Below are 12330 nucleotides of genomic sequence, written 5' to 3' on the forward strand. Positions count from 1 at the left end.
TATAATAGGTGGGTTTAAGGAGCAAATAGCGAATATATGTACAATATGTTTAAAAAAAATTAAACAATTTACTTTTCTCTTAAAAGTGAATTTTGATGAACTAAAGTTCATAAGATTGATATACTTATAACTAAAAATAAACATCATTGCAAATCGCATAAAAATATTAACAAAATATAATAATGAAGCAAACATATTTCTGTGTTAGACTGGACTCTTTTCAATAATATAAAAGCGTAAAAAAGTGAAATGCAAATGATTAAAAAGTAAAAAAGTTATCATAAAAGAATTAATGTTAATTAATTTTTCATACTCATTGATAACTCCAAAGATATGTCAACGAAAAAATCAAAGTTTATTATTTATCACAAAATTCATTTTTTATCACAAAATTTTTACCCAAAAGCGGAAAGAAAATAAAATTGAAGTAAAAAATATCTATCTGCAAATTTAATAATGGTGGAATAATAGATTGAATCTATTACAATCAATTTTTTTGTCTATTTATACATACATATACATACATATAGATCTATATATACAGATAACATAATGTTGGCGATTTCTTCTTCCACATTTACTAAAAATAAAGAAAATAAACAAAAATTAAAGGATTAATAAATAAAATCAAGATAAATAATAATAATAAGATTAGATAATAATAATAATAAAGGGTCAATTGGAGCCATCATGCAATAATTGGCGCGAATAAAATTATATTTTATTGAAACTTAAATAGTACATAATATTAAACGTTTCGACCTATTTTGAGCCCTCTTCAATGAACTTTAAATAGATTTATAAAAACAAAATAAACGCTTTAAGAAACTGATGCGTCTCGAAACAAAACGATACTGTAGATGAAACAATCGCAAATACATTACAACGTGTATAAAAACGCATACAATATAAAAATAAAAATAAAATCTGCCCGCCGTAGAAAAATATAATATCGGCCGCAATCGTTAGATCTAATCATTTTACATACTGATCTCTTCTTTGTAGTGATCTTACTAATAATATAACTACCCTGTGGTGTTAGGTTTATTCGCTTCCATGACGCTTTATATATCAGTTTATTAAGCTTGTCTTATTTCATTAATTTTTGATGATTCTTTTATAATTTTGACTCTCACTTATTTCCGTTTATCACATCTTGTAAGTATAACACTTATCTGATGCTTATCTCAATTATTAATTTTATTTTTACACTTAATTTATCCTACTTATATTTTACTTGTATTTGGTTTTATAATTTATTTCAAATCTGGCCGGTGACGTCATAACTAACTCACATTTTATATTGTTTATTCTTTTTTATAATTTATTTCAATTTAAAATTTTTGACGATTCATATTTTTATTTTCTCTATGATTTATTTCATTTTTTAATAGTTTGATGGTTTCGTTGACTTTATATTTTACATTATACATATTTTAAACTATATATATATATATATATATATATATATATATATATATATATATATCAAAACTTTTATCTGTAAAATATCTGGTAAATATTTAGATTAAATTACACATTACCGATGACCTTGATATTGACATATGTTGTCAAGGACATGACCCTGAATAACTTTTCCTTATAACTTAACCAGCGGTCTCTTATAGTTTTTAAGATATTTAATGTTAAAGTTTTACAGTTTTAATGTTTTTATTCGGTAATTACTTACTTTTAGAGGAGCACCTTGATGGTTAGAACGATCTTGACATATGTTGTCAAGGTCATGACTCTGAACAACATTCAAAAAGTTTTAGCCGTCAGTCATATTTACCAAATATCTAAATTTTGATTCTAATCATCTATTTTTTTATAAGAGGGCACAATTCTTAGTTTGATATAGTTGTTCCTGTTTACTCTCACATCCATAATTCCAAAAAAAATCTCAAATTGATGATTAATATTCTTTTGAACAAATATTATTTTTTGTCTTACATAATTATTGTGATTTATAAAAGTTTAGACAGATTATTTTTTAAAAATCACAATTATTTTATTTTGAAACTAAGAATTATGAGTCAAGAGAAAAGAAAACAATATTTATGAAGAATTCCCTTCATTTTTATAGTGTTTTACAATCTCTTCTCTGATTAGAGATTCTCTGATGGTTTTTTTATGAATAATAAGAGTTTCTAGAATTGAATAGACATTTCAATATGATGTGCATGCCGTCAATTATTCTGAAACAATTTGGCATATGATCTTCTCCAATAATTTTCGATAAAATGAGTCCATTGTTGTTTTGTCAATGGAGAAAAGTACAATGGCTGCAAAATTTTCGTAATAAAATATTCTTTTTTATTTAACATTCTAACTGTAGACTTTGCTCAGAAATCAAAAGCAATAGTATTTGATTTCCAATTAATTTTTCCAAGAAATCTGTAATAATAAAAAAAAATATTAACAATTCTTTCTAGAATAATTTTTTATAAATTAAATTTATTAATTAATTAAGTTTAATTAGAAAAATAAAAAGGAAGTTTACAGGGAGAAAGATATACAGGGTGTTCGGCAACAGGTGGGACTAAATTTGAGGAATGATTCTACATGATAAAATAAAACGAAAATCAAGAATAAGAAAATTTCGGTGGAGGCCTTTTTTAATTATAAATGTTTGAAAATTCGCATAAAAGGCGCCTGAAGCATGTCAATCCGCCAAGTAAGTCGTTGTCAAAATACACCTGACACATAAGTACAGAAGCTTACCTCGTAGCAGCTGACGTAAAATCTGTGATATTTCGCCTTTTATGCGAATTTTCAAACATTTATAACTAAAAAAGGAAGCCTTCACTGAAATTTTCTTACTCTTGATTTTCGTCTTATTTTATCATGTAGAATCATTCCTCAAATTTAGTCCCACCTATTGCCGAACACTCTGTACATGTATAATAAATTTATATTATATTTGATGCAAATTTCTAATTAAAATAGCATTAAAATAAAATAAATATAAATTATCTTAAAGCGATTAACAACCTTTGTTCTGGTGGCAGTGTTTTACATCTTTTGTTTATAAAATATGATTGTAATAGATTCAAGTTTTTCAAAATTCTATTTTGACATTCTTATATAGGAAAAAAACATATTGACATTTTTTCTAATTTTTGAAAAAGATTAATAACCATATTGACGTCTTAATTTGTTAATTGGTATAACATGCCATTATTATTGGTATTATATAGTATTATTATATAATATTATTATATAGTATATAGCTATTATTATATAGTATTAATTATATACATTATAGTATTAATGTTAATTGATGGGGAGGTCCCGTTTGTCTACATTTCTGATTGCCTATAGCTTTGTTTGCCTACAACGTTTTTCCGACATTTTCCCGATTGTCTACAGAGCGTGCATGAGCGCGCGCGTGCTTCCTGTCCATGCATGTACTTTGGTATATTTCAAACTTTAAATAATTAATTAAAGATTAATTATAAATTAACAAACAAAAATAAATGCACAATCATCTACAAACTAAGCACAATCGATTTTACATCTATTTTTGTAATTTTATAGTACATGGCTAGTTTCATGGTCTACAATTAAATAATTAATTAAAAATTAATTATGAACTAACAAACAAAAATAAATGCACTACAATCATCTACAAACAAAATACAATTGATTTCACACATAATTATTTTTAAAAAGTGTTAGTCGTCGGCTAATATCATACGAATGTGTACAATGTGTATGTGCGCAATAATGTCATGTGTACAAAACATTAATATGAATTTCTTATATTATGTGCACAATAATGTCATGTGTACAATGTGTATGTGCACAATAATGTCATGTGTACAATGTGTATGTGCACAATAATGTCATGTGTACTATGTGTATGTGCATAATAATGACATGTGTACAAACGTACGTTCGTATTTTTAATTTTTATATGTGTACAATAATGCTTGTAGGCAATCGGGAATGTCGGCAATTGAAGCTGTCGGCAAAACGTTGTAGGCAATCGGTAATGTAGGCAAACGAAGTCTCCTTTTAATTGGTATTACATATTATTATTATTAATATCATATTACTTTTATTGGTATTATTATTTATTATTATTATTATTAATATATATTACATCTCTTATTAATTCCTTTTTTTATGTGGTTTCTTTCTTTTTATTAAGTAATAAAAATATTTAAAAAATATATATAATAAATTATTTTTTACTTTTTATTTCTTAGATTTTATAAATCCGTAATATTCAATATTTAAATATTAATAAAAATATTAATAAAAAATAAATATTTTTATTGTAAGAAAAATTTACGTATAAATAAATGAAAAATATAATAAAAAACAAGTTTTTATAATAATTTATTTTAAACAATTTACATTTACATGTATAACAACTTTTGTTGATTCTGTATTGATTATTTGATATTAATGTTAAAACTAGTATTGAAAATATTTTACAAATTATAAAATTTTTAAAAGTTTTTAAATTGTAATTATTATTATAATTATATAAATTGAAGTAATACAACACTCTAAAAATTACCTTTTAAAAAAAGTAAAAAAGGGGCCAAGTACACGCGTTGTGTGAAAAATATTATATTAAAATAAAAACATTTTAAATAAAAATATTTTTGTATAAAATAATTATTTAAATTTCCTACAAAAATAATGATATCAGAAAATTGCGCCAAAAGAATAAAAATTTATGCTATAAAATTTATTTCTTTTATTATTATTTAAGTAAAAACAATTTAATCAAATACTTTTGTATAAATTAGTTATTTAAATTTAAATTTCCTATTAATATAAGGATATTGAAAAATTATGACAACTGAATAAAAATTTTTGGTGTAAAATATATTATTATTTTATTATTTCCAATATTAAGAAAAATTATATTTAATAAATCGCATTATAATTAAAGTAGTAGTATAACTAAAACAGAGTTATTTTGTAAATTACTAAATGCACAATATACATACATCTAAGGTTTTGGGATGTAATTATTGAAAAAAAATTTCTTATAAACGCTACATCGCTTAAAACGTACACCAAAGCAAGGTATAAAAACTTGGCGTGCCCGGGTCGCATAAAACATATTGTCTCAAATTTATTTCTGCTATACAACATCTCATATTATGTGGAAATTAATTGCATCAATCATAAAATAAAAATATTAATATATTAAATATTTATATATTATATTGAATTTTATTGAGTTTTATACAAGTAGCATAGATACAAATCTACTAAAATTTCAATTATATATATTATCTACATACATATATATTATTATTCATGTATAATATTTTAAAATATATATATATTATTTAATATATATATATATATATATATATATATATATATATAATTTTTATTTAATTTATTAACATTTTATATAAAATTTTATTAAGTTTTATACAAAAAACATGTGTCAAAAAATAATATGTTTTACGAGTCTACTAAAATTTTGATTTATAAATACATTTACATTTATATATTATCTACATGTATTATCGTTCACATATATTACATCAGAATAATCAAAATAATGTATTTATAAAATATACTCGTTTTAATGCGATCCAGGCACGCCAAGTTTTTTATACCTTGCTTTAGTGTAAGTTTGACATAAGCGATGTAGCGTTTATAAGAAATTTTTCTTCAATAATTACATCCCAAAACCTTAGATGTATGTATATTGTGCATTTAGTAATTTACAAAATAACTCTATTTTAATTATACTTTAATTATAATGCGATTTATTAAATATAATTTTTCTTAATATTGGAAATAATAAAATAATAATATTTTACAACATAAATTTTTATTCAGTTGTCATACTTTTTCAATATCCTTATATTAATAGGAAATTTAAATTTAAATAACTATTTTATACAAATGTAACGGGCCGCTTCACGTGCGGTTTCGCGTGCGCGGACAGCGCAATCGGGATCAGGATTCGTGAAGGGGTTGAAACACAATTGTACGTGAGTTGGTATGTACGTCGTTTATTTGTCACTCGAAGGCAATGGTCAACTGTTACAGTCTTTATACGAGTCAATACAATAATACGAGCGCACTGTTGTGACGCCGGTTTAGACAGTGTTTTTCGCGTCTAGTTAAAAGGCCCGAGTGGTGGCGCGGGGCGCGTGCGGTGAGACGGGCACGTGTTGTCGGTGTGTGCCCCTAGGCGCGAAATGCGCGCGGTAAGGCGGGCGCGTGTTGACAATGCGTGTCAATGCTTCGATATCTCGTTGAGCGATATCGTGCGAGATACGCGAGGTGAGGCGCGTATCGTGCGGCCGGGTGTTCGGCGCGGACTGCAGGGTGTCAGGCCTGCAGTCGTTCTTATGCGTCGATGTTGGTGACGCGGCGCGTGTTTCCAGATGGAGATCGTGGGATGCGTCTGTGCGCGGAGTTCGGACGGTCAGATGTACGGATCGTAAATACTCGAGAATCCTCGAGAAAAGCGGCGAACTCGTCCACTCTCTGTCCTTTACGGATATGTTTTAAGACGGGATTTGTCTCGAGAACAGATAGTCGAGAATACTCGACGGAGGCTGCGAACTCGTCAACCTCCGGTTCACTGTCTTTCGACGGCTTGGATCGGTTTCTGGTATTATCTCGGAGCGTACTGCTCGAGCGGATTCAGGTGCCGGTCTGGTACGGTCTGGTGGTCGGTCGGGCTTCTTATACCCTTCCGGAACGGTCGCGACACCCGCGCCGTTCACATCCCCCTCGGGGTGGGGGAAACGACGCGGGGTCTCCGGCGTTGAGCGTTCGGCGTTCGGCGTTCGCCGGAAACGTTCGGTGCCGTTTGGCGCTCGGTTGTTTATGACAAACAGTGTTTGTCATAAACACGGCTTTTAAAAATAGGGCGCTAAGCGCCTCTGCCCTTGCCCGGCTGGTGTTCGCCGGGCGGCAGACTTCCGACGGGCGACGAGTCGGGAACGATGGGGGGATCATCGTTACATATTCTTTACTTCTTTTTTTTAATTGCTATAAGAATGTATTTTCATGTAATTGATTTAAGAAGGTTGATTATTCGCGATAAATTTATATATATTTATATTCAAATTAATATATCATTGTCATAGTATCAAGAGATACGGTAGTGTCTCGCGTCAAATATAGCAAGGCACACCGTGTATCTATATGCGAGTCGATCAGTTGCAAGTATCTCATAATAACGGTTCTCAGTAACGGCTGGACCGATTGAATTTTTAATAGGCTTAATGGATAGCTTGGGTCTTAATTATATGAGGAAAATGTTTTTATTTTTGTTGTACTTGATCTATAATCAGAGATATTATGAAGCAAAGTTCCATATGTGAAAATTTTGTTTAAAAAACGTCATTATCATCAATAAATAATATATATATATATATATATATATATATATATATATATATATATAGTAAAATATAAAATGTCTATTTGTTGCTTTCGACGAAAGATTGCGCTAGCGTTGTTCTGAGTTATATTAGCAATTCTGGCATTGGATTTAGAAAATAACTTTTATTTTAGCTATACTACTACTTTAATTATAATGCGATTTATTAAATATAATTTTTCTTAATATTGGAAACAATAAAATAAAAATATTTTATAGCATAAATTTTTATGCTTTTGGCGCATTTTTTGATATCATTATTTTTATAGGAAATTTAAATAATTATTTTATATAAAAGTATATTCATTTAAAATGTTATTATTTAAATATAATATTTTTTCACATAGCGCGTGTACTTGGTGCCTTTTTTTATCTTTTTTTTAAAAAGATAATTTTTTTAGGTATATATAACCAGTAGCGGCAATCCTTCTGTTGTTAGTGTCCAAAATCACATATCATGCCACCATTCTTAATAATAATAGCGCTAATATTTAAATTGTGAGAAAGAAAGGGGCAACTATGAAAAATTATTTTCACATTATATAAGCAACTGCAATTCATATTTTCTTAAATAAATATCGCAAATTTGCAAATGGTACATTAAAGTAACGCAAGTAATCATATGAAAATAAGTAAAAAAATGAAATTAATAAATAATAATATTAAATATATATTATATTATAATATATTATTTTTGTATTTATATAATAATTCACAATTTTTATTTTATTTATAAATAAGTTGATGTACATTTCAATTATTTATAATTTAAATGTGTATAATGTGTAAATACAGTATAAATTCTTCTAATCAATGGTGTCAATTTTTCTGTTATCCTTTTGAAAATGAATAAAACTGTTCAAATCTGACAATTCATGTATATAATAAATGATAATAAAAAAAATAAGTAAACATTTTTTACATTTGCAAGCTACAATTTACATATTTATTACAGAGGATAGTAATAATTTATTTTATTTTGTCAAGCGTTGTTAATCGCATGAAAATGATGTACTTCGCATGAAAAATATTAATTTATTTCTGTCTTGTTACTAAGAAAGTAGAATAGTTATTTTTTGAGCACGTGGATATTTTTGCAGGAATTCAGTCACCTAAAAATAATATTAATTATAAGATGAAACATAATAAACAATATTATAATTATAAAATAAGACACAACAATATTAATTATAAAATAAAACATTTTTTATTGATGTTTTCAACAATATTATAATGTTTATAAAACAATAACGAAAACTATAACATTATAAATTTTAACAATAATGATATTATATTAAATAACAAAATTAATTTAACAATAATATCCTGCATTAAGTTATAATAAACTAAAAATAAATAACTAAAAATGAACTCTTAGAAAAATAAACATTAATTACATTATTTATGAGTCAAAATTATAAATTTTTTGTTTCTTTTTTGAGTTTTAAAACGTCTGTTAGCAAATTTTAATGCAAAATAAAGACGAATTCTGGCATACAATTTAAGAAAATATTATTTTGAAAAATTTGCACATGGGTGAGGACAGGAAACTGTTTCTAGAAAAGTAATCATCGTACGAAGAACGGATTCATTTAAAATTAGTATATGTAAACTGTTAAAAAAAATGTTATCTAAATTTTCTATATAGGTCACAAATATTTGATTTGAAACGCATAATTTTCCATATATATTTTCTTCAGTAAGTTTTGATGCTCTAAATAATATATAATATCTACTATTATTACAATTGTCAATGTCTTTGGCAAAAGTTTCGCATATATTACAAGAATGTTTCTTCAGACTCTTTAACATAAGATATCCACAAATATATATAATAAAATGCATTATCTTCAACAACGTCTTTCTGTTGATAGTCATGGTTATCAATTTGAATAGGTATATTTTTTTGTGGTGACGTATTTTGTATAAAAGATTTGAGTTCAAATTGTGCTATTTTGTTCATCATGTTTGTTTGCGATTCCTCAATATCTAAATTACAATTTCTCTGAACTGAACAATAGTTGATAGCAAATTATTTTCTAAAAGAATAATAAAATTGCACTTGAACGCATTGCCCGATAAATTTCTATCTCCGAATGTATGTTCGATATTATATCTTGGTTGATACGTCTCATTAATAAAAATTTAAATTCTGAACGAATTTCCTTTAAATATTGCCACATTTTATTTAAACTATTTATATTTTGATTCCAGTATCTAAATACATTAACTTTTTTTGTAATTTCTTTGCCATCTTTTATAAAAAATTTTAAGACTGCAGAAATATGTTTTTAAAGATTTTAATAATTCCATTTGTTTTTCTGAGGCTACAAATGCGTTTTTGCTTGTTTTTTTTTCTTTAAGACATGATGAAATGAAAATATCAAAAGCAGCATCTAATTTTTCAACATATTCTAATCTTTAGCAGATGCAGGCAAATGTCCAAGTGAAATCATTGTAGCTACAGAAAGCTACAGAAAAATTTAATATTTGAGCATATTTCACTTTCATCTGCTGAGAATTATTGAGATAAAGGGTGTGTGTCCTGAGCAAGTTTAGGTAATCTGTTTATATTTTCTTTATCGATTTCAAATAATTTTTCTATATATTGCCACGACATAATTTTATCTTCTGATTTAATAATATTAGTTAATAAATTATTTCTAACTGCTTTAATAAGATGTGGTGGATCAAAAAAATAAAATATTTTTTACTTATTTACAATATAGTAAGAAGTTTCTTCGGTCACACCCAACTTTTTAGCTGCTTTTTGATAATCTGTTCCCACATTTGTGACTTCCGCAATAACTTTTAAATTTATGTTTTGAAGCTTTGTAACACATTCAATAGTAATAATATGTTACTCATCAGCATCCATAGCCGAATTAAGAAAAAAATAATCAAGTGCTTGTTTAAATTTGTTTGTCAAAGCTCTAACTAAGATTAGCGCCGCATTACATGCAGTTAAGAAAATTTTACTATAACTTTTATCATGAAATCTAATTATCATATATCTATTAATCATATAAAATAAACTTACTTTCAATGACATTGCATCAATGCTAATGCAACAGTATTTATCTAATGAATGTAAATTTTCAGTTTTAATCCTAAGTTTTTCAAAAACGATATCTTGTAAACTTAGAAAAATTATAAGTCCTTGTATTGTGTGTTCAAATGTTTTTTTTTTTTTTTTGATGGTAAAATAAAAATATTGCTTAATAATCTATACGTTTTGGGCTTTTTAAAATATAAACAAAACATTTTAAATTTTTGTATATCTATTACCATTTTTTTTGTTATTCAAATTATCTGCTTGAGCTTTCATAAAATCAGCTATCGGTTTTGAAAAATTTGTAAAGAAGTTTTTGAAAATCGCTGAAAATAATGTTTTCTATATTTTTTTCTTCCTTATTATATTTCAGTTTTGCGCGAATTTCTCTTTTTCTTGCAGCGTCATATTTTGTTCTGAGCGCTACTTTCCTTGGGGTAGAATTTCTATAATTTTAATTCCGTCTGAATAGCTTTATCATTTTTAGATGTTTGATGATCAGTATTTAACACATTAACAATTCCAATTAAATTTGTTCTTACATCATGATGATCAGTATTTAACACATTAACAATTGCAATTAAATTTGTTCTTACATCAAATTTTAAAAATAAAAATAAAACATACTCGAAAGAAATCTAACACAATCCAAATTAATCAAATCTTTTTTTATTGGAAATATACTATCTGTCAAATTGGTTGTCGAACACATGAACAGAACACTGAACACATTTGCTTCTACATCTTTTGTAGATTTTTTTGTCAAATTTTCTATTAAAATATTTTTTTTAAGATTTAATATGTGTAATAATAATAATAATAATAATAATATACTTAATAATAAAAAATTATTTACTATTGACACTCTGCGTAATAGTATTATCTTCTCCATTAGTAACATTAAAAACTGCACTCGGAACTGCATGTGATTGAAGTCGATTTCTTAAATTATTTAGAAACATATAAAAAGCAAAATGTTTTGAGCAAACTCTATAATTATTATATAATTTTTTGGAAATATCCTCCTTTATACACATGCTTGTACCCATAATTTTGCTCTAAAATATGTATTATTATAATTTTAGAAACAATTAAATATTTATATGTACATATAAGAAATTATCAAATAATTGATACATTTCTGGATGAGATGGAAAACAAAAAAATAAATGATGATTTGGCCGTGACTTCTCATTACAATCACTCATTGCACATAACCTCATCATGCACTATACAGGGTGTCCCAAAAATTTTGACACACCCGAAGTGTGAAGGTAGATTGGCCCAAACTGAGTCGAAAAGTCCTTTACCATTTTCCTCTATAACGCTTCAGAAAGAAGTTATTATTGAGTAAAGTCTGGCCAATCACCGTCGATCTTTAGTCAAGCGCACGTTGGTGACCTACGCAACTGATAGTGTGCATTCAGCTGTTACAGCGGCGCCTACCAGGCGCGCGGCTCACTGACGTGTATCCGGCTAAAGATCGGCGCTGATTAGTTAAATTTTACTTAATAATAACTTCTTTCTGAAGCGTTATAGAGGAAAATGGTACAGGACTTTTCGACTCAGTTTGGCCCAATCTACCTTCACACTTTGGGTGTATCAAAATGTTTGGGACACCCTGTATATACACTTAATATTTTTAATTTATTTTTATTTTCTTAAATATTTTATACGTTTAAAAAATGACGTTTGATATGAATTAATGGAATATCGAATTCATATCGATATTTACGCCATTGTCAGTGGTTACGCAACGCATGCGCTGTAGCACTTTTTGGACTCTATTTCTATCAAATGACGCTACTAGTTATATATATATATATATATATATATATATATATATATATATATATATATTGTGTCATCGTTGTCAAGCAACCGAAAGCACAAC

Source organism: Cataglyphis hispanica, chromosome 1 (genome assembly GCF_021464435.1).
Source record: "Cataglyphis hispanica isolate Lineage 1 chromosome 1, ULB_Chis1_1.0, whole genome shotgun sequence".
In the NCBI taxonomy this organism is placed as follows: Eukaryota; Metazoa; Arthropoda; class Insecta; order Hymenoptera; family Formicidae; genus Cataglyphis; species Cataglyphis hispanica.